Source organism: Sus scrofa, chromosome 1, assembly GCF_000003025.6.
Source record: "Sus scrofa isolate TJ Tabasco breed Duroc chromosome 1, Sscrofa11.1, whole genome shotgun sequence".
NCBI classification, from domain to species: Eukaryota; Metazoa; Chordata; class Mammalia; order Artiodactyla; family Suidae; genus Sus; species Sus scrofa.
The window spans coordinates 242,566,582-242,593,314 of record NC_010443.5 but is presented as its reverse complement, the minus strand read 5'-3'; the positions used below and the strand labels follow the sequence as shown (position 1 = coordinate 242,593,314).

Sequence of the window (26,733 nt, the reverse complement as noted above, 5' to 3'; positions counted from 1 at the left end):
AAAGAGTATTCAGCTGGTTAGTGATAGTAGAGGGGAGATCAGAACAAATTGAACTTCATAGAGAAGAAATCAGAATAAATTGAGAAAGAAAAAATAATCAAAGCTATAGTTAACAAAATCCTTGAGCTGAGGGAAGACCAGGACATATATGTTTTTAAGGGGTTCCTAAATCCAGAAAAAATGAGCTAAAAGAACACAGCCTCAAAACCTGACAAAATATTGCATAATCAAGATAAATAAAATTTTCTAAATCTTTTAAACATTTGAGTAAGGTTACCTGTATCTGAACAAACTCATCCATAAAGAACTGTCATCCAGTGAACTCCCCCAAAAGCACAATCTGAGACAGGGGTTTGGTGATCCCAGGAAGCACCTGTAGGGGCATGGGTAACATGGGACAAGAAAGAGAAAGGAATCATCAAAAGGTCTTTACTGAGCTGGTTACAGCTATGGGCATCAGGGGCTCAGTCCTAATGGAGAAATCTAGGAATTGAGAGCACACCTCAGTATCACCCACCAAAGCAGTTAGGAAGCTGGGATAGTTATTCCGAACTGCTATTTAGCCCATACGCAAGGCAAAGCCCTCAGACAGTAGCTCACAGATGCTTGTAGAAGGACACTACTGGCACAAACTAAAATGGTATATTTAGGTGATATAAGGAGAGCACTTGAAAGCATCGACTAATAATGGCCAAAACCCCAATTAGCTTCAGAACTCTCCTCTACAGCAACAACAATAGAAAGCAGTGAATTAATGCCAGCAAAGTTTTGAGGAGAAATGAATATGTATCAATAGTTGGCCCTCCACATCCATAGGTCCTGCATCTCCAGATTCAACTAACCAAAGATCAAAAATATTTGACAAAAAATTCCAGCAATTTCCAAAAAAGCAAAGCTTAAATTTGCCATGCACCAACAAGTATTTACATAACATTGCATTAGATATTATAAGCAATCCAGAGATATTTAAAGTACATGGAAGATGTGTGTAGGTTATATGCAAATACTGTGCCATTTTATATAATGGACTTAAGTAAGCATCTGCACATTTTGATAACTACGAGAGGCCCTGGAACCAATCCCCTGTGGCTACTGAGGGACAACTATATTTGATATTCACACCACTCCTTTATGAACAAACACAACAGCAAGGCATCTTCATATGCAAGAGCTCAAAAACTGTATTTCCCACGCACCTATTTTTTTTAAAAAGTCAGAAATTTCCATATAAAAATATTTGGTCCCTTTGAAATTTCAAAGCAGAAAAAATTTTCATCCTCAGTGTAACCCAGAAGAAAAAAAATCCATTAATCAGCCAGAAACTTTGAAGAATTTCTATAATATATAGTACAAACAGGACCTAGCTTAGGAAAATACTACTCTTAAGGTTCACTGATTGAATATTTAAAATATGTGGAGTAACCACTGAAAAAGGAATCCAGTGCGGTGGGCAGCATCTGAAATGACTTTCAATAGTCCCTGTCTTTTCATACTCTCACCGTGGTAAAAGTCACTTCCATGTATGTACGTGTGCTGGACCTAGGGCCTTGCTTCTAACAGAATACAATAATAATGATGGGAATACCACTTCCAAAATTAGGTTACAAAATTGTGACTTAGGTCTTGATAGTCCTCTCCCTCCTGCTGGTGCTCTTTTTTTACCCTCTAACTCGCTTACTCTGCTATGTTGCAAGATGTTCTATGAAGAGGTCCACATGGCAAGGACCTGAGGGCAACCTCTGGCCAATAGTCACTGAGGAACTGAGGCCCTCAATCTGACAACCCTCGAGGAACTAAGGTCTTCCAATAACTAGGTGAGTGAGCTTGGAAGTAAATGCTTCCCCAGCTGAACCTTTAGATGAGACTACAACCCCTGTTGACACATTGACTGTAGCCTAGTACTGTGATCTGGTTCTGAATAACTCAAAATAACCAAGTATGGTACAAAGCACCAACACATAATGGCCTGTCACCCACAGAGAAACCCTGAAACAGAAGATCCAGTTAGGCTGCCTGGCTTCCTAGCCCTGAGAAAATCTGAGATATTGCTGTCTTAAGCCATTAAGTTTTGGAGTGATTTGTTATAAGGAAACAGGTAACAGACCTAGAACCATGACAGTTCAGGACTTGGAAATATGAATAGGCTATCAGGAAGTAATGAACAAACTAAACAAATTCAAGATCTGGATTAGTGTCCACACTAACCTTCCTTGCAAATGAACACTGTATTCAGTGGTAGAGGTGTTACCACAGTGAGATCCCAATCATTGTGGGCATGACCAGTTAGAGGTCAGATTCAGACCCTCAGCCACTTTTGCACCGCTACCTGTAGTATACCAAGGGTAGGGCAGTGTCAGTGGACAACTTTCTGTGAAGGCAATAAGGAAATACATTTTCTGTAAAAGAATATAAATAAAGCCAACTAAAAGTCAGCTTTCTACTATTACCATGCACTGGCAACTCTAAACAATGTCAGTGATGAAATACTACTCCCCATCATGGCAGACAGCCTTCCTGCCTCCCCTCTGGTGCCTCACTGACTGCCACAATAAAGATCTCACAAATGCTTGGCAGAGTGAGGCTTCTGCTGTGCATAGCCTTCCTGATAGTGCCATCTGCATTTTTTATAGAAAACTGGATCTTTTATCCAACACAGATGCCCTCACAGATCAGAATAGCAAGAAGAAAGAGAAGTAAAAGCAAAGGTAAGGGAAGGCTCTAAATCAAAACAAATGAGATTCTTACAAATGATGTCCAAGAGAGCAACAGTGCCCCATGCACAGAAGCACCACCTGTGGTCACCTGTCAGGGGCAGTATTTATTCTCATCCATTTGCAAAATATTTATTGCATGCCTAATTTGAGCCAGATATGTTTCTGGACCAGGAAATCGTGTAATGAACAGACACGAATAATCACCTTTGTGCAGTTTACATTCTACTGGAAAGAGATGGAAATAAATTTAAAAGCAAAATAAATAGATGATTATACATGCTACAAAGTAAACTGAAGCAAGGAAGGGGAGATAGCATGTGCCAGGGTGGATTTTACAATTTTAAATGAGATCCTAAGAGAAGGCTTCAGTAAGGAGGAGACATCTGAACAAAGAGGAGATGGAGAGAGCCATGTGAATATCTGAAGAACGGACAATCCAGGTGGAAAGATGATCAAGTGCAAAATCCATGACAGTGTCATACTCTTGGAGTGTCTGCTAAACAGCAAAGAGGTTGACAGGGCTATAGTGGAGTAAGTGAGAAGATGGTGAGCAGTGGGAGATGGGAGATGAAGCAAGATCATGTCTTCTGCTTCTTTTCCTGTTCCAAATCTGGAAGTTTCTTTCATCTGTGTAACCTAGAGTAGAACCTTGCTGGCAAGGATTCTGGGAAATGCAGCTCCAGGCTTCCAATCCCTGGAATAGTTGGAAGAGAACCCAGGTAGACAGGAGAAGTGCAGAATACCAATAAGCAATTTGGCACATTAACTTGCCCCACCTCCCCTTCTAGAGTATGAAGATAATACTGTCAAAAATTCCTTCTAAACTCTGACATAACCTGACATTGACATAACCTTAAGGAATTAAAGGAGCATTCACCTGAGAGAAGACCTGATTTCTAGTGCATTTATGCTGCTTGACCTTGAATAGGCCCCTTAACTTCTTGGAATCTCAGTTTCCTAGTCTGTCTAGTGAAGATAGTATCTATCTCCCAAAGTCATGACGACATAGACTTTGTGCATGTAAAGGGCTCATCTCAGTGTATGTCCACTCAAAAATAAATATCAGCTAATATTATTACAGGTGTAAAATTAAAGGTCTTATGGGTCCTAACTCTGGCTCCACTGCCTACTAGTTACATGATATCAAGTAATTTATTTCACTTCTCTGATCTAAAGAACCTCATCTTTAAAATGAGAATTGGGGGCTCCCTTTGTGGCTCATTGGGTTAAGAACCTGACATAACATAGTATCTATGAGGATGTGGGTTCAATCCCTGGCCTTGCTCAGTGGGTTAAGTATCTGGCTTTGCCACAAGCTGCAGCATAGGTCGCAGATGCAGCTCAGATCCCGTGTTGCTGTGGTTACGGCATAGGCCTGAAGCTTCAGCTCTGATTCAACCCCTAGTGTGGGAACTTCCACATACAGCAGGTGCAGCCAGATGGAAGGAAGGAAGGGGGGGGAGAAAGGAAGGGAGAGAGAGAGAGGAACAGAGAGAGAGGAAGGGAGGGAAAGAAAAAGAAAAAAAAGAAAGAAAAATGAGAATAATAAGACCTACCTTCCAGAGTTATTGTGAGGATTAAATGAAATAATAGAAAGATGATGCTTTTACTAGTACACAGTAAATTCTCAAGGAATGCCAATTATTATGATTATCTAAGAAATTAAGGGGTTGAATCTTCTCTTCCTAACAGCCCTTGATGCTATCAGTGGGTCTACAATGCAGGACTTTCATCTTCTGCCTCTTTCAGAACTTATGGGATTTATGAATCTATTTCCTTTTAAATATATTTCTAACACACTCTGAGAAGAACACAATTAGAAACACTTGCCTGTCCAATCACCTTTATGTCTGCTTCCAAGATTCTCATTCCAATTAACTCACTCCATCATTTTCTCATGTATCTACCACTTAGTCTCTTGATCTAGCCTTCCAGGGCCCCTGCACAGTTGAAGTAGGTGGTTCCATTTTTCTGGGGCTGTTTGAGCAGGGAGTAAAACCCAGCACCAAGGACCTGCCCACCCCAAAAGAAACTGAGCAGCCAAAATCAATATCGAGTAGAAAAGGCAAGATGAGAGCAGGCAGCAGCCAACAAACCACCAACCACACAGCTTCCCAGAGCCTTAGTCATGACCCTGGGAGCAGTGTGCACACAGCAGGAACCCAGTCCATCCCCCTCAACCATACTAGCAATTTCCTGAATATAGTCCAAAGTGGTACAGAAACATTTTTGAAGGAACAAGACAGTGAATTAATAAGAAGGCCCTGGCTGTGAGTACCCTGAATGCCTGGCCAGAACAGAAAGTCACAATTAAAGGCCATATTGATACACAGCAGCACAGGAGTAAAACAATTCTCCCCATCACCCTTACAGAGGAAGTGAGGAAACAAACTCCAGGTTTACTCTATCTAAGTGTGTTCTCAGTAGCAGCCAACTAACTACATGTTAAGCTTACATGTAAGTAATCCTTACACTTCTTACTCTCCACTAACCACTCCCAAACAATTTTTCTTAGGGGAAGGGCCCAGAATGTAGAAAATCCTTCTTCTGTCTCTCTGGAATTACAGTGTCCATTTCTTTATTTATTCATTCATTCATTCATTCATTCATCCAACATGCAGTTATTACACACATTGCATCAGCACTGGGCTAAAGAACTGAAAATATAATAAGAACATGAGCTGATTGGTCCTGACCCTTAAAGGAGCTCTAGCTTTGGGGAAGGAGACAAATTAATTAATCCACAATTTGCCATTAGCATTGTAGGTAAAAAGGATGCTGGAAGAAGGGCATAAAAATCAGAAAGAGAAGGGAGGGTGGCTTCTAGGAAGAACTATATTTGAACTGAGTTGAAAAGAACGTGAAGGAGTTAGAAAGAAGGTAGGACAAGGTGCTAGGGGTGAAGGTCCAAGACAGAAGGTTGGGCAGAGAGAAGAGCAAGGGGAAAGGTACCATGTGTTCTAAATCCCACAAGCTCAGTGTGACTGGGAATGTGGTGGGGAGTTAGGTCTAAGTCCACAGCTCAGAAAAGAGCTACAAGCTAGAGCCAGATCTTTGCAAGTCCTCCGCTCAAGGACCTTGCTGAAGCCATGGAAGACAACCACATCCCCTATGGTGTGTAGTGCTAGAAATACAGTCTTAAATTAATTAAACAGGGAAGCCATTAGACTTATATGGCACTGGTGGTGGTGGTCTATTTAAGCAAACCAAAATCTAAGCCTGTAAATACCCCAAGGTTACAAAATCAAAATACTAAGGACAACCAATCACACACAGCCAGCTAGACTTTAAGCTACAGCCAATCAAATCATTTCCTTTCTTTGCCTCCACACCATCTCTATGCAAGCCTTTCCCCTGGCTCCCTTAGGCAGCAAGCTCCTAACCACTCTGGTTTGGCACCGCCTGATTCCAATTGACTTTTTTGCTCAAATAAACTTACAAATTTCAACATGCCTCAGTTTATCTGTTAGCAAGTCTATGGTCCAAGACCTGCAATGGACTTGATTATTTCTTAACACCATATTCAACTCGGGACAAGTTTCATCATGCTTTATGCCCCCTTATATCCAGACTCTGACTCAGCCAGCTACCATTTCCTGCCTCTACCTTTTCTAGCATGTCCCTGGTTGTCATTTATACCAAGGTAGAAGAATAAGAACTGTCAACTCTTTACATTTTTAAGTGACAGCAAGGCTTTAGACACAATTCCACTCTGGAGAATCCTTTTAAAAGGAAAAATCATTCCCAATAGATCTGTGTAATGCATTGGCCATAAGAGGATATTTATGTTTAATAAAAAAAAAAAGTCTAAACTGTATTTTAACCTCTGGATGTTGCTAATCAAGCATTTTCTACCAAGTCAGTTAGCAGCCAATTCACAGATTGTATAGCTTTTGTTTTAGTGCCACTTTGCAGAGTCATAGCAGAAAATGGGCCTGATTTTTTCTACTTAGTTGTGCTTGCTTAGAGGGTAGGCTACATAGGTTATTCTCACTGAATTGTTCTCATGGAACCTTTTAGATTTAAGATTTCTGATTCTGCTTAGGAAGCCTCACATTTTATCCTTTGGGCTTTACATGGCAATTCCTTTTCTACTGAATCTCTTCTGACTGAGCATTCTGCTGCTCTATATTGTAATTCTCCGCCTAAGCTGTCTTCTGGAGGGAAATACTGACTGCCATTTTTTTGTTTAAAGACTGAAAACTTTCTTGTCCATGTTGATGGAGGCTTCCTCAAACCCAGGTACGTACTATCCCTTCTGCAGCTGTCCAGCTCCATCCATCATCACAGAGACTCCACAGGATGGGGGAAGAAGGTGCAGAGGACCCATGCTGATGCCCAGGGTTGGTTTCATGGACCTGTGGTCAGTGCAATCACTCAGGGCCCCACACTTGCCTTAATGCTCAGCTGTCAGTGCCTTGAAATTATTAACAGTTTTTTTATTACTCAATGAATTTTACTACATTTATAGTTGTACGATAATCATCACAACCAAATTTCCATCCCAAACTCCCAGTGCATCCCCCAACCCTCCAAGCTGTCTTATTTGGAAACCATAAGTTTTTCAAAGTCTGTATTTTAACAAGGAATCTTACATTTTCATTTTTTTCTCTTTTTTCCTTTTTATTGAAGTACAGTTAGTTTACAATGTTGTGTTAGTTTCTCGTGTATAGAAAGTGATTCAGTTTTACACATATATAGATATAGATATGTATAGAAATATACATGTGTGTATATGTATTCTTTTTCAGATTCTTTTCTATTATAGGTTATTACAAGATACTGAATATAGTTTCCTGTGCTATAAGTAGGACCTTGTTGTTTATCTATTTTTTTAAAGTATAGTTGATCCACAATGTTGTGCCAATTTCTGCTGTACAGCAAAGTGACCCAGTCATGTGTTTATATACATATTCTTTCTTTTCATATTATCTTCTATCATGTTCTATCCCAAAAGATGGAATATAGTTGCCTGTGCTGTACAGTAGAATCTCATTGCTTAACCATTCTAAATGTATTCACACTTTCATTTTGCACTGGGCCTCGTAAATCAGGTAGCTAGCCCTGCTAACATTATAATCCCTATTGATAATAGGAACGAACCTCAATGTTTTATCAGATCTAATGTTTCAGTGAAATAAAGCCAGTTTATCTCCTCCAACCACACCGATGGCTGTTTACATGGCAAACCAAATTTCAGAGAAGTCCAAGGGCACAATTACACTGGGAAATTATGGACAGACACACAACCACAGCCAGCTGAATATCACTAGGCACTATGCACAACTTCTTTGCCAAATTCCAGTTCATTCAGGATAATAAAGACAGAACTGATAGGGTCCTGAGAGCTTTCGAAGCTGGGCCCATCCCAGGAAAAATCTCAGTCAGCCTAAGAGAGGTTCCCTAGAGAGCAGAACTTGAGTGATTGAAGAAAACCACAATTTACAGCAATCTGGGTCTGTTTTCTGGAAGTGTAACAGGAGATGCCTCTTTAATTAGACCTTTTGTTCATTTAAATAGAGTTAAACTAAAAATCAGGTTAACCGAACAATGTTCTGTTTTCTTCTTTTTAATCTAAGAACACCTGGCTTGTTAGAAAAGCAAACTGATAAATGGAATCTCTCCAGTTTTGGGCTTTTTATACCTAATATCCTTATTCATTTAGGTATTATCCAAAGGAGTAGAGATGTTATACTGGATTTCACTTGCGATCACATGATACCCGGTTGCCAAGGAAATCAAAATGCTTAAAATTCTGGCTCAAAAGAAATTTAGATATATAGATATATAGAGACATAAAATATATCCTGTGTATATATACATATATATACATATACATGCACACACATATATACACATATATATGCATACCCATACATATAAATATCCACACATACATTTATACATACATATATACAATGTCTTTCAACTGATGTAGAATAATTCAGGAATACTAATTCATTTTGTTGGTTAAAATATGCTGTTAATTACAGAGGCAGGAGTTCTGTTGTGGCTCAGCAGTTAACGAACCCAACTAGCATCCATGAGGATGCAGTTTCAATTCCCGGCCTTACTCAGTGGGTTAAGGATCTGGCATTGCCATGAGCCGTGGTGTAAGTCTCAGACGTGGCTCTGATCCCCCGTTGCTGTGGCTGTGGTGTAGACTGGCAGCTGTAGCTCCGATTCAACCCCTAGCCTGGGAACTTCCATATGCTGTGGGTGTGGCCCTAAAAATACAAAAAAAATAATAATAATTATAGAGGCAGTGGAGTGTTGGAGCTGCCTCATTGGCTCTCGGGCACCAAATGCACACATGTATTCCCAACTTCATATTTAGGGATGTCATGTTAGAATCCCAAATTCAGCCATGATGTGAGCATTTATATCATGGGGACATGCATTACAAACCAAGGCATTTTCCCTCAGGGACCAATTTACTGATGCACCACTGTAAAATGCTAGCTGTGGAGGGTTCTAAATGAAACCTGGAAGCTGTGAAAATTAAAGCATTATAGATTCAAATTATTAAAACCAAATAAAATTGATGAAGAATGATTAGAGTGGAAGTTTTCATCCACGTAAAAGACAAGAGAGAAATGGAAGAATAACACTTAACTCCATCAGCTCTAGCCTGTTGCTGTGGACCATCTTCCAAGCAGAGCATATGACAGCCTAAGACACAAGAGTTAAATCCTTCTCCTGACCCTGAGCAATACTGCACCTGAAAATACAATTAATGAGCACGTGCGAGTCCGTGGGGGTTAGGGCCACCTAATGGCATAAATACAAATCCCAAAATTGATAACTACATAAAATATATGCCTTCATTTTCTCAAACTCGATACTATCAAAAGAAACACAATGTTATAAAAACGGGAGAATTAAAACCATTAGAACTCTATTTACTTATCCCATTATGCTTAAGTGCACAAAAACAACCTAAGCATTATATATAACACAGAGAGAAAGAAACTGATTAAAAGTGAATAGGAACAATGTCATTTCTTTTTCACATCAAGTATAATCATGTGAAGGAACCCCTTCCCAACAGAGGGCTATGAGAAATTAAACAAAGAATTTATTGCTCAGCTGTCTGTGGCTACAGAAATTTACGGCCAAAGGGGAAATTGCAACAGCTGTTCTATAAAAGGGAATGGGCCCACTGCATTTCATTAGTGCTGGTAAAGTTCTTACAGGAATATCCAGCCAATTTCATTCCATCATTTCAGCTTTTAGATATATCACTAACCACCCTCCATAGCCCACAAAGACCCAACACTTATTATCGATTGACTTATTTTATTCTGTGATTCCTAATAAAAAGGAGCTAGAGAGGGGGCAAGAGATGGTTGGTATATAGGAATCTTAAGGTTGGGCATGTAATTTAGAAGAGAGTGTTCCATATCCTCTTGTTTTATAATACAAAATAAAGAAAGCAAATATGGACAAAATCTTCTGGACTAGTGAGAATATAGAAAAGATACAGTGTAACCATGGGTTAAAGACACTGCTTTACACTACTAACTATTAATATTCTAGGGATAATTGTTAATACCCGAGGCTAATTATCAATACTCTAGGCCTATATGTCTAGCACTGTTTTGAATGCTTTACAAATATTAGCCAATTTAATCCTCACAACAACCCTATCAGGTGATTAACTCTTATAGGCTCCATTTTATAAATGAGGAAATTGATGCACTGGGAAGCTAAGTTACTTAACCACAGTCATGTAACCAGTAAGTGACTGAGCCTGGAGTCAGCAAACGAGCAAGTCCAGTTCTAAACTGGAGTCTATATATCTGTGCTTGCAACCTCTACATCCTGCTGCATTGAGCATGAAAATAGACATCCACCTTGAGAAAGCCAAAGAGATGAAAATATAAAATCACTAAACAAATTATTTGGGGTAGGATTTTTTATTTTATTTCTCAGAAAGTTAGTCTTAAATAAAATGCCATATATATGCATAGCACATTTCTCTTTATGAGAAAATTTTTTACCTTCCCATACTTAATTCTCATTTATCTCCTTGAAAAGACTTCCTCTTCCCCACTTCCTGGTACAGCCATCATTCAGAATACAATGTTGATTATGAAATAATTTTTCAATGAATGAGTCAATCAATCAATTAGTCAGTCAATGAGTGATGGAATAGCCATAGAGTTAATATGCCCTGGAATTAAACAGAGCTTAATATGGACAGTTATTTTACAAGATGTTCTCAGAGCATCAGAACAAGTTTTAAAGCTTTGTAGACTAGAGCTGTGAATAAAATGGACACATCATATTGGGAAAAATAAAGGAGTAAGAACTTGATATGCCAACATTGTACCAGATGCAAGGCTATTTGTATCATTTAACTTATTATTTAATTATCACAACAACCCATTTAGTAGATGAGAAAATGGAGGATCAACACATAAAGCCATTTGTCCAAAGTCATACTGGCTAATAAGCAGAAAATTGGAGATTTGATCCAAACCTTTCTAGCTCCAAAGCTCTTTTCACCACCACCCAATATTTCAGGTAAGTAAAGGAGCAAAGGAGGGAAGGAGGAGAAAGAGAATCAAGTGAGAATAAGATGAGACTTAGCCAAGAGATCAGCTTTATCCAGGAACCTCAGCCGCTATTCTAGTTTGCCCTAGAAATATCAGAGTAATTTTTTTTAATTTTATGGCCACACCTGCTGCATATGGAAGTTCCCTGGCCAGGGACTGAATCCAAGCCACAGCTGCAACCCACACCACAGCTGGAGCAACACTGGATCGATCCTTTTAACTTACTGTGCTGGGCCGGGATTGAACACACACCTCCACAATGATTCAAGCTGCTGCAGTCAGATTCTTAACCCATTGCACCACAGTGGGAACTCCCAGGCAATTATTTGAATCCTCCAGTTTCTTTAGCTGGGATTAAAATAATAATGACCCAGTTATCACAGTCCTCCTGATAGCTAAGTCAGGGCTGACATCCAATTAATCTGTGGCTTCACTGCGTGCTGGCAGTCCCTCCCAGAAGGGAAAAAGCCTCAACAGAAGTTCTTTTTCACCTTTGAGCTGGAGGTAACTGCCCCTGCATGGATAATTCTAAACCTTGGCACCCTCAGGCAGCAATTTGGCCATTCACTTGCAGAATCTTGGCACTAACTTGGCAGCTGCAGAGGCCCCTTAGCAGTTACAGCTACCTATTGGGACACCTGCTCTCCTAATTGAAGGTGATGGGCAAGGGGCCTTCAGTATTCCTGATGGAGGAATATTGGCAGCAACTTCTCTAATGCCCTGTGACTGGACAAAATCTCTCAAGGAGCTGTTGTGTAACAGAAGTTCTGCCATTAGCAGTATTCCTCCAGAGAAGAACTGACCTGAGTGCATGCAGTAAGTTAGACACCCCACAACCTGATGATGGGCAGTAGAGAAATGATTTAGGAAAGAAATCCTAAGGAACTGTAAAGAAGTGAATGCTGCAATGCCCTCTTCATTGCTAATACTATACATTTAAAATCTGCAGCATGCACATCCTTTTTATCAGCCCATCCCCCCCTACTTTTTAGTAATTGGCTAATGGATGCTAAAAGCATGATGAAGAATGTAGCATACCCAATTTATTACTACAGTTCATTTCATAGGTAGAAAGCCCACGCCCTGCATCCTACACTGAATATATAGGTTACATTTAGAGATCGATATCACTTGGCTGCAATTTGATAAGTGCTTCTAATTTAATTTCTAACGTTGGCATTTACTTAATCAAAACTTTGGCAAGGGAAGCCAATTCAAACACAATATGCAGTAAGCAGATTTGGAAAAGAGTAAGAAGAAATCACAGGGTGAACAGTCAGAGCCTTTAAAGGCATGATTTCAGTTCAGTATAACTTTAATAAAAACTATTAATCTTGTAACAAACATTAACTGACCCAGCATTAGAGGAAAACATAATGATGACAAGATATTCTACACAGAAGGACCTTGGGTAGAAGATATGACCAAATCATAAATGGCACCATCAATGTATGGGAGGCATGTAACAAGGTTTAATGAGAAAAGTCTTATTATTAACTAAATTGTGTACAAATAATGTCTTGATATCGCATTATGACCTGGTTTTTTAATCATTCAAATAAAGTGTGATTTCTTTAATTGTAAAAATATATCCTACTCAGGACACTTTAAAGGCAGCTTGGACACTGTTCCTAATACATCTAAAAGTTACTCTAGATGTCTACTCTGATTTATTCAAGCCCTCAAGTAGAACTGTTTTGTTACACATAACCAAAAATTATTTCTCTCCCATTAGAACTCCTGAATGCAGCACGATTTTCCTCATTTTAAAGGCACTGTGCCTTCACTGTAAGAGTTACACAACCACACATGAAAACTTTTAACATCAGCCCTTTTGTTTAAAACGTTGGGGCTTTAGGAGAATATTGCTAAAACAAGAAGAAAGAAAACAACTTTCAAGTCAATGGTGGAAGATCAATAGCGAATGTACCAAATTTCAACTCAAATCTTTAAATAAGGCAGTCAAAGAAGTGTCCCCATCACCTAAAAGAGAGAAAAAAAGCACAGTTTCGCCACACCAAGTAAAGGAGATTCAACTTGCTTTCCTGGTGTTCCTTCTCTTGGCTCTTCATTCTTAGGTCCCTTTCTCTAATATCTCAATCTCAGGGCATCAGTGACATTCAGAGGAGAAGTTTCTGAACTCAAACTGTAGTGAAGGGCAGGCAATTTGGACACCCTGGGACTTTATAAATTATTTCCTGTGGACTCCTTTCCTGACATTCAGGAAAGGGACATACTCCCCGTGACACATACACACACACACACGTAGATGAAGAGAGGGCTTCTCTGAACACAGTACTCCCCAAGAGGAGTTTGATTCCTCTTCTCTCCGACCCCGCTTCTTTTTTTTTTTTTTAGGGCCATGGGTGCAGCATATGAAAGTTCCCAGGCTAGGGGCTGAATCAGAGCTGCAGCTGCCAGCCTACACCATAGCCACAGCAATACCAGATCCAAGCCATATCTGTGACTTACACCACAGCTCATGGCAATGCTGGATCCTTAACCCACTGAGCAGAGCCAGGGATCAAACCCACGTCTTCATGGATACTAGTTGGGTTCTTAACCCACTGAGCCACAATGGGAACTCCCCCAACCCGCTTCTTATAACCAGTTGGGAGAGGCAAGCCCTGCAGAGAGGCAGGTGGCACTTGTGGCTGACATGTCCATCCATATAGAATGTGGATGGATCTAGTTCCTTTTGTCCTTAGCTTTAGGCTTTTGCTGATTTCTTCACTTTTGAGCCAACTGGAAACACCCAACTCAATACCAGCACTAAGTTGTTCTATTAGAATTGGAAACAGCACAGATGCCCATCCATGAGGGAACAGAAAAATAATATCCAAATTATGTAATACCATGCCAAGGAGAATTAATAAGATCTATATCTGTCAACATGGAGAAATCTCATAAACATAATAATGACCACAAAATGGGGCAGAATGAGAGCACAGCATTCTTTAACCTCAGTTTCCTCATAGGTAAAACAGGAATTCCTTCATTTAAGAAGTACTGATTCAGTGCCTTCTGTATACCAGGATCTTAGGCAACAGGGATATAGCAATGAAAAATCAAAGAAACCCTTCCTTTGTAGAGGTTGTATTCTACTGGTACAAAACAGGAAGACAGACAATAAAATAAGAAAGCTAAATTTATACTATGATGGGTGATTGCTTTAAGCTATGTAGAAAAATAAAACAGGGAAGACAAACGTACCATCAGAAGAAGAGAAATAGGAAAATTTGCACATAAGATCTCACTGGAAGGGTAACATTCCAGGAAAAATGTGAAGGAGAAGGGGGTTGAGGAATAAACCTTTGCTGTGACAGACATGCAGACAAGCATAAGAGAAGCTTTCTTAAGCTTATTCTGATGATCACATATCCTTTCCTGTTTCCCAGGGTGGATACAAAATGTTCTCTGTTTCTATGTGTCTTCTGGCATTTCAGTGGGAATCTACTTGCTGAGGCTGAGAGGAGGATTAAATACTACCGTTCAAGCCACTTTTTAACCAGGGAACTAATTTTATTTGAAATCAATATATATACTTTTTAAGGGATTAGGTAGAAAATTTTTTATTGTTATTGAGTTATTCAGAAATAATTGTGTCTAATATACCCACCTAGTGCTTATGAAAAAGAGTCAATACTCAAAACTCTGGTGCTGAGAATTTCTGTAGGCTGAATGAAAAGATTTGGCTTATTTCATGAAGAACAATCCAATATGTTAAAATCTCAGAAGCCTGCCTCTGAAATTTATTGTTTAACCTAATGTTAGCTACAAAGCTATTCATAAAATTAATGGCAGAAGAGACTCTATGGCAAATAGGAGGATATTAAAATTAACGTCTGGGAAGAACTGGGAATAAAATTCTACTTCCGTTTTTTTTGGTTTGTTTTTTTTGGCGGGGGGTGGGGGGGCATGCCCAGGCATGTGGAAGTTCCCCAGTCAGGGATTGAATCCACACCACTGCAGCGGCAACACTGGATCCTTAATCACTAGGCCACCAGAGAACTCCTTCTACTTCTTAACTTAATAGGCCTGCAATATTAAGCAAGATGGATTATATCTCAGAGCCTCAGTTTCCACATTTATAATGTGGAAATACATTCCTGCTTCTCAGGGGTTGAAGAGAATTAAATGTTTGCTCTATATCTTTCCCTCTGCAAGACTGTAAGCTCCAAGAGGGCAAGGAGTATGTCCACCATATTCATCTCAGAGTCCCAGGAATTACCATGTGCCTTCCCGGCACATAAAAAGTGCTTTTCGAAATTTGATAAACTTATCTCTGGAATGTATGACAATGTATGGAATGGTGTCTGGTACAGAAGAGAGCCTTATATAATAAAATATTAGTTTTCTCTTTTCTTTCCTCCAGCATTCTAGGGTTCTCTTTCTGCCGAAACCAATTAACTCGGTCCTACACTAATAATTATGAATCAAAAGAGTTCTTCTCTGTTTGGGAATTCACTAGTCAGATGTATAATAGAGATCTTCAAGCCATAGACATGGCCCCTGCAGTGAAAATGGACTCCTTTCACCAGAGGATGATCCCTAGGTGGACCAGGTCTCTCAGCCATCTCTGGCATCCTAAAGTACAGGCAGCACCTCTTTAATAGCCTTTCTTATGACATAACAATATTGCATTTTTCTGCTTCCCTCATTGAGAGCCTCAATCCAGGCATCTTAATGCTGAGAGATCAACATTTTCTGCCCAAACCATGCACTGTCACTCAAAGCATTCAGAGTACAAGAGGGGTCAGGTGTTGGCAATTACAGCCTCCTGGCCAGGAATCAAGATGAAGTGGCTAGAGCCACATACAGGGCCATCTGCTCCCTCTCTGTGGCTTCCATGGCATCTCAGAGTAGAGTGAGGGCAGCTACTCATGGTCCTGGAGGTCTATGCTATTCCTTAAAGGAAGGAGATTGGGGAGGGACTGCAGGTGTACATGGTATGAAGAGAAGCTGCATAGTATAATGCTTAGGTGAATTTCGCAGTCAGATTTGGTTCAGACTCCAACTTCACTAACAGTTACAGGACCTTGACAATAGCTTAACCTTTCTGTGCCTCAGTGTCTTCTTCTGTATGATGTGATACTAACAGTCAACATCTATTGAGCATGCCTTATGGGCCAAGCACTGTTAATAGGTTTGTGCATTAAATCCTTACAATAACTTAGTAAAGAAGGTGTTAGGATTATCCTCATTCTACAGATGAGGAAACAAACACATGGAACAATTACCTTAACTGCCCAAGGTCATACAATGGATTATATTACCTGCCCAAGTTCAAAACCCAATGCAACCAGTCAGCACTCTTATTCGCTATACATTTGTGAGAACTGAATTAGATGGTATGTGAAAAAGTGCTTAAAATAGTGCCTCGAATACCCTCATGCTTTGGGAAGACCATGACGAGAACTGTCTGGCTAGAAGGGAGGAATCATGAAGTTAATACGTAGTGAGGTTGATCAATGAAAATTAGAGTTTGAAATCATCTACTAGAAGCCATGAGAAGCACTGAGGGTGGAACAGATGAGGGGTAGTCAACTAAGAGACCATGGCAGTGATTTATATGTGAGGCAAGAAGGGCCTGAAAGAGCATGATGTCTTGAAGGATGGGAAGGCAAAAGCTCACGGGAGAACTGTGGCTGTTGAGAAAGGTGATGATCTGAAGAGGCAACCTGTCAGAGAACGGGACTTCATGATGGCTCCTGGAATTGAAGTGGGTTAGGATATTACCATTCCATTAAAAATAGGTGGGGGGCCATGAGTTAAAGTGGACTTTCAGAAAAGGTTTATGCATTCCACATTGGTCATGTTAAATTTATTTATTTTTTATTTTTTTAATTGTTATTTCATGTTAAATTTAAGAAGAAAGCCAAAAATGGTGACCAGACAGTAGATGAGAAGAAAGGCTTCTCATGAATACATGAGAGTGGACATGAAAAACAGTGCTATTAAAGAGAGAGGTCTCTCATGGAACCACCTAGAGTAAACCTCTGCTTTTATTATATTTTTCTCTCAACAATCACAATTTGTTGGACTCCAAGTTGTTATCATTTCATTTTAATACTTTCTTTTTTACAGGGGTGGAGAGCTTTGTGGAAGATTAAGAAATATTCACATGTGCTTCCTTTCTGAATAAATTGTGTGAAATGATTTATTTTGGTGGTCTTTATCTTGAAAAGAGAAAAGAAAGGTCTTTCTCTTAAAGTGGCTTCTCAATAGTAATAACTAAAAGAGACAATGGGGTTGAACATTTTCTTGGACCATTAAAATTATAAGAAGAACTTGGATGTGAGTTTTTAAATTTGAAAAATGCACAAAATAAACTTTCTGCTGTTCTCAGAAATGATGTGATATTATCTCTGCAGGAGAAGAGACTGGAAGGTTTAGAACATTCTTTGGGCTTTTCAATTGATGAGATGCCATCATATGTCAAGAGGCTCATTTGCTGCACTCTATGCCTGCCAAAGTCCAATATGCTAAAATTCTCACTCTGTTGTTCATCTCTACAGGAGGCTTTATGCCACCAGGCATTAACTGTTGAATTGCCAGTCTCAACTACCACTGTTAAATCTTCATTGTCTCCTATTTCTATATAACCCAGAAGAGTTATATGAGAAATAGTTCTTTTTGCAGGAAGTTGTCTCGTGTCTGAAATAGTTTAATATATTATGAGTATTTCAATAGAAGTTGAAACAGATGGCAGCAAGGGTGTGAATTCATCTAAAGTGTAAAACTATCTTCTTCCTAGACAGCCCTCACCACACCACATCTGAAAGAAGTGATGCTAGCCTGTGTGCATATGGCAACTGTTATCATTCAGTGCTTTCTTGGTTGTGTAGCACTGGTCAAGTTACTAAAACCCTCTGGGTTCTCAGTTTTATCATATGTAAAATGAAAATATAATGCCTGCTTTACAATATAGCTACTGGGAAAATTACACACATAAAATATCTAGAATAGCATTTAGGCCTCCAATAAATGCTAGTACCTTTCCCCCTCCTAGTTCTGAATCATAAGCTCCTCCTGCAACCCTGGCCCAACAATTACCAAAATCTACTTCTCTCTGTATTCATGCCCTTTTAGGGGTCTTAGGATCATATATAAACTATAAATGGTCAACACTATTGCACTGGGAAAATCTTAGGAGATTCTTTTGATAGCTGTTATGCTTGTACTAGGGAAGTTAAGGAATGCTCCTGTATTAGCTTAACTCAAAAGGTTTTCACACAAATATTACAATCAAACACTCCAAGACAATACAAAGATCAGACAAAAGGAGGCAGCAATGGGAAGAGGAGGGACCATAGAGGGAATATATTCAAAAAAGAGAAGTGTGGGGGGGATCCTTATCCTTTGTCTTAAGAGATTTGTGTCTACATTTTTCCATTATTTATTGATATCTTGTGATCTTTGGCATCTGCTCATAAGGACATTTACTAGAGCATATTGGTTGTGGGTCCTTCTCTCCTGCCCATCATCTTCAGGTCAACAGGAAAATACCCAAGTACATAGGTTCTACATATCAGCACAGGGAAAGGTAGAGATGTAGGCAGTATCAGAGAACACTGAATAAGGAAATCCAAGATGGCAGGCTTCACTCAATTCCAGAGCTTCTATAATTCCAGGCCCATAATACTATCCAAGTAATATAAAATACTTCCTCAACCCCATGGAAGCCTTCCTAAATGTCTATCCTCCAGATTCATTACATAAACCCTTGAAGTGTCACTGTTCTAATAACATAATGTTTTGTCCTTAGATAAGCTTTGGAATCCTAGTAAGCCAGGCATTCCAGAAGACTGTACACAACACACAGTGTCTTAGAGTAATACCATCTAGAGATGTGCTTACTATTTTCACCAATTTGTCCAAAAGAAACTATATTAAAATAGTTAAATACTTCAAGGTTATTTAAATTAAATAACCTTAAAGTATTACAACATCTTCACATTAAAACATCATGCTCAAGAGCAACCAAGGAAAGCACAGAACTGAACTGGTCCAGTTTCCTTATCAACTTCACAAAGTACCATATATGTGGCAGGGAATTTTAAGTGCTAGAAATAGAGAAAAAAATAAGACAATTTTCCTGTAACCCAGTCTGTTAAGGCAACCTGGTCCACCATTATGTATATACAAAATAGCATGACTCATGCTTTTGCAGTTGAAGAGGTGCCAGGTACCCTGGGGGCATGGAGCTGTCAGCCACTGAAGTGGATCTTTAGGAATAATGGATGACGTTCCCTTGTGGTGCAATGGGTTAAGGATCTGGTGTTGTCACTGCAGCAACTTGGGTCACTGTTGTAGCACAGGTTCAATCCCTGGGAACTTGCACATGCTGCAGGCATGGGCCAAAGGGAAAAAGCATAACAGAGAGTAGAGGAACATTACAAGCAGAGCACAGAGTATGTACAAAACACGGAAGTATGGAAAAGTGTGGTGGATTGAGGAATGATGATGTCGAACCTAAAACAAGAAATAAGGAGTTAATACTTCACTTGGAAGGTACAAGCTGAAGACCATAAAGGAAAAAGGAAAAAGGGAAGGAAGGAAGGAAGAAAGGAAAAAAGAAAGAAAGAAGAAAGAAGAAAGAGGGAGGGGAGGAAGGGAGGACAGTAAGAAAGCAGAGAGCAAGGGAGGAAGGAGACAAGGAAGATCTGATACAAGGTGATGCTATGAGTTACAACAGCTACAGCTTCACAAGCAAAGATACAGAGCACATTACTCAGCCAAGAGGTTTAATCAGTACCTCTCCAGATGAGTCACACCTAGGACTAGTTCACAAAAAAGAGAAAGGAAAAAATTTCATCTCTCTGTTTTCCCATCAATCAAGGTTCCCCCTCTGGTGGGTAAGGTGATCACTTGACAGCTGATCAAGAATCCACATCCCACTCTGGGGTGTGATGTTCATCTAAACTGGAAAGTAAAGGAATGGCCTCATGCAGGTGGTATTACAACCAAGAAAGAGAATACAGGAGGCAGCTGGGGACTCTGAAAAGCCACTGTGACTAGAAAGTTGAAAACATGGGGAGAAGAGGAGGAAACATGAAGCAGAGAGAGCAGAGATTAATTTGTGAGCGCCTTGATGTAAATCATTGAAGAGCTTAGATATTCTGTGAGTCAAGAATATTGCAGAAAGGTGAAGTTCGGGCAGATATAGTACAAGGTTAACTGAGTGTCTAAATAAAAGAAGAGCTGCATTTTCTACCAAATATTTTCAATATTTGGGCAAGGTTAAAGAAATTCAATTGGGACTATTCCAAGCTGAGATGTAAAGACAATCAACTGAGATGCTATAATTTATACAGGAAGCAGAAAAATTTTCAATGAATAAGCAATGGTAGATGCTCTTGTCTATTTGGTTTAACTGCAATAAGAATTAGATGATGATTTACCCAAACAACAGATGGATACCAGGTCCACACGGTACCTTGAGTTGGTCTAGAATTATGTGAATTGGCTGGTATGACTACTGAAACACTCTGGTAAAGTGTCTTCTTTTCACACCTGGCTTACAAACAATCACCCCGAGGATGCAATCATATTTAGCGCTCTTTGAAACACAACCAAGAATAACATCTGGCATTTTTTGGAAGAATGATTTTGTTCACTGTATAGTAATAATTGTTGCTTATCAACAGCCAACATTGCTAGACAGCTTTTCATAACATATAATCTCATTTAATCAGAAGAGCAAGTTTATGAGACATGGAGTATTATCCCCTTATACAGATGTCAAAATTCAAACAGACTCAGAAGCATTAACATGCCCAGTACCTAAAAATAATTAATGGTCCTCCTGAAATTCGGACTCAATCCATTTGTCTCCAAGGCTCACACTTTTTTTTAGTCTACCTTACAGCGTCACAGACTTTTTTTTTTTCTTTTTTTGCCTCCACGTGTTATATGGAGTTCCCAGGCATCAGATCCAAGCCATAGCTGCAACCTAAGCTGCAGCTGTGGCAATGCTGGATCCTTATTCCGCTGTGCAGGGCCAGGGATGGAACCTGTGTTCTAGTACTCCCAAGACACCACCGATGCCATTGCACCATAGCAGGAACTCCCAAAGCGACATTTCGTGAAAAGACAAAGCCTTTCTTTTGCTCCCAAGAATACAAAGCCTGAGAGGTTGAAAATGCATCCAAGCGTCCATAATTTTCCTGTGGCAAATTTCTGAAAATCTTTCTTGAACAGAGTGATCTTCTTAAAGAATACAAAATCTTGAGGAAATTAGTTCCATATATATGATTTGAAGTTGTTCTTCCCATTATGGGATGTTTTGTTCACACTCTTCAAGCCTAAGAGCTCCCATGATTTTACTATTCCAGAATTTCTCTTAAAGATTTTTAAAAATCATACACCATCCTTCATGGTCAATAGACCTGAATTTAAATCTGAGCTCCTTCATTTTATGTGTAAAGTTGAACAAATGATTTAATTTCTCTGAACATCCTTTACCTTGGATGTAAAATGAGGCCCATAGCAGCTCTCTCAAGAGTTTTCTAGTTCATTAGATGAGATATTAATACAGAAGAAACAGGCAATAGCTTTGCCTGTGAGTTAGAAGAGTGTCAAGTTTGAATTACCCCAGTGGAGCTCACACTTCCACCTAATCCTTATTGGACATTTGACCCTCCCACACCCAACCCCTTTACTTCCCTGAGGGTCAAAATGATGAAACTTTGCTTTGGAAATAAAGACACTGTAGAGATGAGGAGTGAGTGATTAGAGTATCTGCACTTTAGTCTACACAAAGAGAATGGTGGTTTGTCTCTTGTGCTCTCTTTTGCAGTTAATGTCAGATAGGACAGAAAAAAAGAAAAGATGTAAGATCCCTCAGTCTCTCTTTATCTGTCTGGGATCTGCTTCTCTGGACCTGCCTATTCTGGCCAGTGGGTCTCGCCTTCACATCACCCCCTTCCTTCCTGCTTCTGAATCTGCTGTTTCTCACATTAGCCAACCAGACACTCCCCCCTTCCCAATCTGTATTTCTAGCTTTTACGTGGCAACTGGATGCTGTTTTTCTCTCATTCTGAACTCATTTGTTCAAAAATCATTGCAGAAGCTTTCTAGATAAGATGGTGCTAAGATAAAACATGTCTTATCCCCCTTCCCCCAACTCCCACTGAAACAGCCAATACCATAAAAATTAAGCTGCAGAAACACTTTTAATATTTAAACCTGCAAGTATGTAACAATGTCTGCAGGCTATTCCCTTTAAATTTAATGTACTTTCACATATAAAAAAGGGCTGAAATAAAATATAAAATAACAAAATGTCATTGGTCATCATCACTGAGTCATAAGATTATAAGAGATATTTATTTTGTTTTGCTTTTATTTGCTTTCAAAATGTTAATTAGCCGGCATTACTTCTATAAGCAGAAACAAGATACATGTTGTTTCTTTTAAAAGAAAACAAAAGAAGAATAGAAGTATAAAACTTCTTAAACATTGTCTAAATTTTACAAGTAACAGAGGCTGTAGTTCATTTATATTTTGTCTCCTTTGGATCATAAATAGCAGTACTAAGTACTCTGAAACATGCCCCAAGGCTAATAAATAAGAAGTGGTGTATAATTCCCACAGGAAAAGGATAGTATACATTCTAATGGTCTTGTGGTTATGGTAAAATGCTGATATTTGAAATATTATATAATGAATTTGGTACTAAAATGTGAAATATGCTATTAAAATGCCACAAAATATTTGAACAGCATGACTATTAAGCTGGTTTTAATTTTCCATTTAATCATAAAGAACACACAGATTAAATTCAGATTTCTTTTCAGCATCTTTATATAGTCATATGTCTTTTCAGCATTATTATTATACCCCCAGAAGCATTCTTTATCAGCACTGTGGCAAAGAGAATTTAACATTTCTATTTACCTCTCAAATTTCTCTTTTCCAAGGAACATTGATCCAATAGTCTTGTGCATAAGAAATAAACCCAATTAGGGTGCTCCACTCTTAAGACATAATAGTTGCTCAGGTTAATGGCAAAAATGGAAGGAGTTGGAAAGAAGAAGGAATGAGCAGATAATTAGAAAATTTTATTGAAGAGCTTAAGAAATTATTAGAGTACTAACACTGAAGCTTCAAAAACTCTTTCAGTTTAGCCTATGACAGCTGCGCCATGATTTATAAATTTATGATGTATGAGATTTTTTCAATATTCATATCTGCCTTCTGTTCTATCTAAATTCTTGAAACAGAGACTTTTTAGAGACTGCTTTCAATCACATTTTTTAAGTAGGCTCAAAAACACTATTTCTCTCCAAATTTCTTTCTTCCTCTTTTTTCCATCCTACAAACTACATCCTATGTTCCTAGACACTGCAATAAGCCATAAGTGCAAATGAAATAAGCCACAGACCTTTCCCTCAGAGGGCTCACAGTCCAAAATAGAATTGAATTTGTAAATAAAGAACCATAAGCTTCATAACAACCGTTTTTACAATGTCCCTAGAAGCACAGAAAAAAATAAGAAATTGTTGCTTAAGACTGTTGACGGGAGAGCTTGGGTGAAGGGAGATTACTTAAAGAAGTTTCTACAATTTTCCTCCAAAGACAGACTGAGGTCTTCAACTCTGTCCAAGTGATAAGGTCAATAGGAGATAACTCTAATGGAACAGGAACCTGGGGGGCAGGGAATGTCAGGACCAGATTGCTCCCAAAGATGATCTATTCTATGGATGGAGAAAGAGACAAATGGCCTTAAGAATCATATCACAGTGTGATAAAGATTATAACAGAGTTAAATTTTAATTTAAGAAATTATAAATATCAGAACCCAAAGGGAACAACTAATGTGCCTACTGATAGCAGCTAATATTAAATATGGCAGGTTTTAGTCTAAACTCTACTTGCATTATCTAAGCTAATGTTCACAACAACCCTAAGAATTAAATATAATTATTTTTGCAATTTTACAGATGAGAAAACTGAGACATAGAGAAGTTAGGCAAAAAATTAAGGGGTAAAATCAAGATTCATCCATAGTTTGATACATCATCTGGGCTCTTAATCACACTACTAGATGTTCTACCTGACTATACATTAGATTCACCTGGGGACTTTTTTTTTCTGGCTGCACCTGTGGCGTAAAAAAGTTCCCAGGCCAAAGAGCAAACCTACACCACAGCAGTGGCCTGAGCCACAGCAGTGACAACGCTGGATCCTTAACCAATAGGTTACCAGGGAACTCCTAACCTTGGGATATTTTTAAAAATATTGATTCCTAGACTGCATTTCAGATCAACAAAATCAGAATCTCTAGATCTGGGGCCCAGAAATTGGTCTTCCTTCCTTCTTTCCTTCCTTCCTTCAAGTTACCTGGGTGATTCCATGTACAATCAAGTTTGAGGACCAAACCATTTTTCTGATATTGAAGAAGAGTTAAGGTGATGTCGAGTTGATAGCTGAGGGATTAGTAAGGGTTTAGCATATGGGAAATTAGAAAAAGGCACTCCAGATATAAATTGGAGCAGAAGAAAATGTATGTGATGTTAATACAAAGGATATGCCTTGTCTAAACCAAAAACTAGATTTTGAATCTTGAATTCCCTAATAAGAATCTGTTATTTTATGCATAATGCAATAGAGGGCTTTTAAATGTTTTTAAGTATGAGAGTGAAAGAGAATCTTATCAATTTTAGAATAATGGCTCTCTGGGGGAAACAGGTAGAATAAAGATTAGTTAAATGGCTTAGAACTCATTAAAATAATTTAAAGAATTCACTTTGGCCAGTGGTTTATTCTATGACATTCTAGTACAAAGTAGATCATACTCTTAGGTATTTGTACTTTAATTCAAAGTTAATTCTCTATGGAACTTTTATCCCACAGCTGTTATCCCAAAGTACATGAACTTGAAAGATTTAAAATAAACTTAACAATCATGTAGGTATTAATAAAACTGAAGTTATTCACTAGCCTTTGTTTAGAATTTCACCCTACACAGAGTAAAGATGGGAATAGGTGACAGTAGGAATGAAAACCCACATTTTAAACTTAGATTCAACTCCTTTTCTTCAATTGAGAAAACTCTCCTTGAGACATGGAAACAAATTACATTTCTAAAACCATGGTTTATTGAGAAAACCATGCGCTCTTTACTGAACTGCTACATATTTTCAATCACCTTACCATTTAGAGATGGGATATGGAAGCTGCTACATATTTTCAATCACCTTACCATTTAGAGATGGGATATTGGGGTTCCCTTGTATGTTATTTGTTTCTTTTCCATAACTGCTTTCAAGATTTTCTCTTTGTCTTTAATTTTGGTTAGTTTGATTAATATGTGTTTTGGTGTATTCCTCCTTGGGTTTATTTTATATGGTACTCCTTGTGCTTCCTGGATTTGAGTGAGTGGTTCCTTTCCCATGTTAGGGAAGTTTTCGGCTATTATCTCTTGGAATATTTTTTCTGTCTCATTCTCTCTCTCTTCTCCTTCTGGCACCCCTATAATATGGATGTTGGTGCATTTCACGTTGTCCCAGAGTTCTCTGAGACTCTCTTCATTTGTTTTCAATCTTTTTTCTCTTTTCTGTTCTGCAACCGTAATTTCCACTAATCTGTCCTCCACCTCACTTATTTGTTATTCTGCCTCCTGTATTCTGCTGTTAGCTGCTTCTAGTGAATTTTTTTAGTTCAGTTACTGTATTTTGCATCTCTTCTTGTTTAAGTTTGATATCTTGTATCTCTTTGCTCAGTGTTTCCTGTAAGTTATCCATCTTTGCCTCCAGTTTATTTCCAATGTCTTGCATCATCTTCAGCATCAACAGACTAAAGTCTTTTTCCTAGAGGCTGAGAATCTCCTCATCACTTGACTGATTTTCTGTGGTTTTTCCTTTCTCCCTCATCTGAGTTATAGTTCTCTGTCTTTTCATTTTTTATAGGTTTTTGGTGTGGTGACCTTTTTACAGATAACAGAGTTGTAGCCTCTCTTCTAGTGTCTGCCCCCCTTGTGGCAGAAATTGGTACGGGGGCTTGGTGTAGGCTTCCTGATGGGTCCCTCTGATGGGTGGGGCATTGTCTCTGGATGAGATTAGAGGTGGCTGTGTGCCTGAGAGGTCTTTAGGTAGTCTGTTTACTGATGGGTGGGTCTGTGATCCCACCTGGATTGTTGTTTTCCCTGCAGCTTATCAGTGCTGATGGGTGGGGCCATATTTTCCCAAAATGGACACCTTCAGAGAAAGGCATGCTGCTAAATATTCCCGAGCACTTTGCTTCCAATGTCCTTCGCCCACAACAAGCCACATTCACCCCTGTTTTCCCAGGAGGTCCTCCAAGAACTGCAGTCAGGTTTGACCCAGATTCCTATGGAGACTTTGCTTTGCCATGGGACCCAGTGCACATGAAAGTCTGTGTGCACCTTTTAAGAATGGGGTCTCCATTTCTCCCAATCCCATGGAGCTCCTGTGCACAAGCCCCACTGGCCT

At 39.0% G+C, this 26,733-nt stretch overlaps 1 long non-coding RNA gene across 1 annotated transcript in view; it reads right to left on the bottom strand.

The window, feature by feature from the left end:
• Nucleotides 1–26,733, bottom strand: part of LOC106509220 — a 208,066-nt gene that overhangs the window by 14,414 nt on the left and 166,919 nt on the right. The window contains exon 4 of the long non-coding RNA XR_002337059.1: nt 278–373. This is a non-coding gene — a long non-coding RNA (uncharacterized LOC106509220). The remainder of the gene's footprint in view (nt 1–277; nt 374–26,733) is intronic.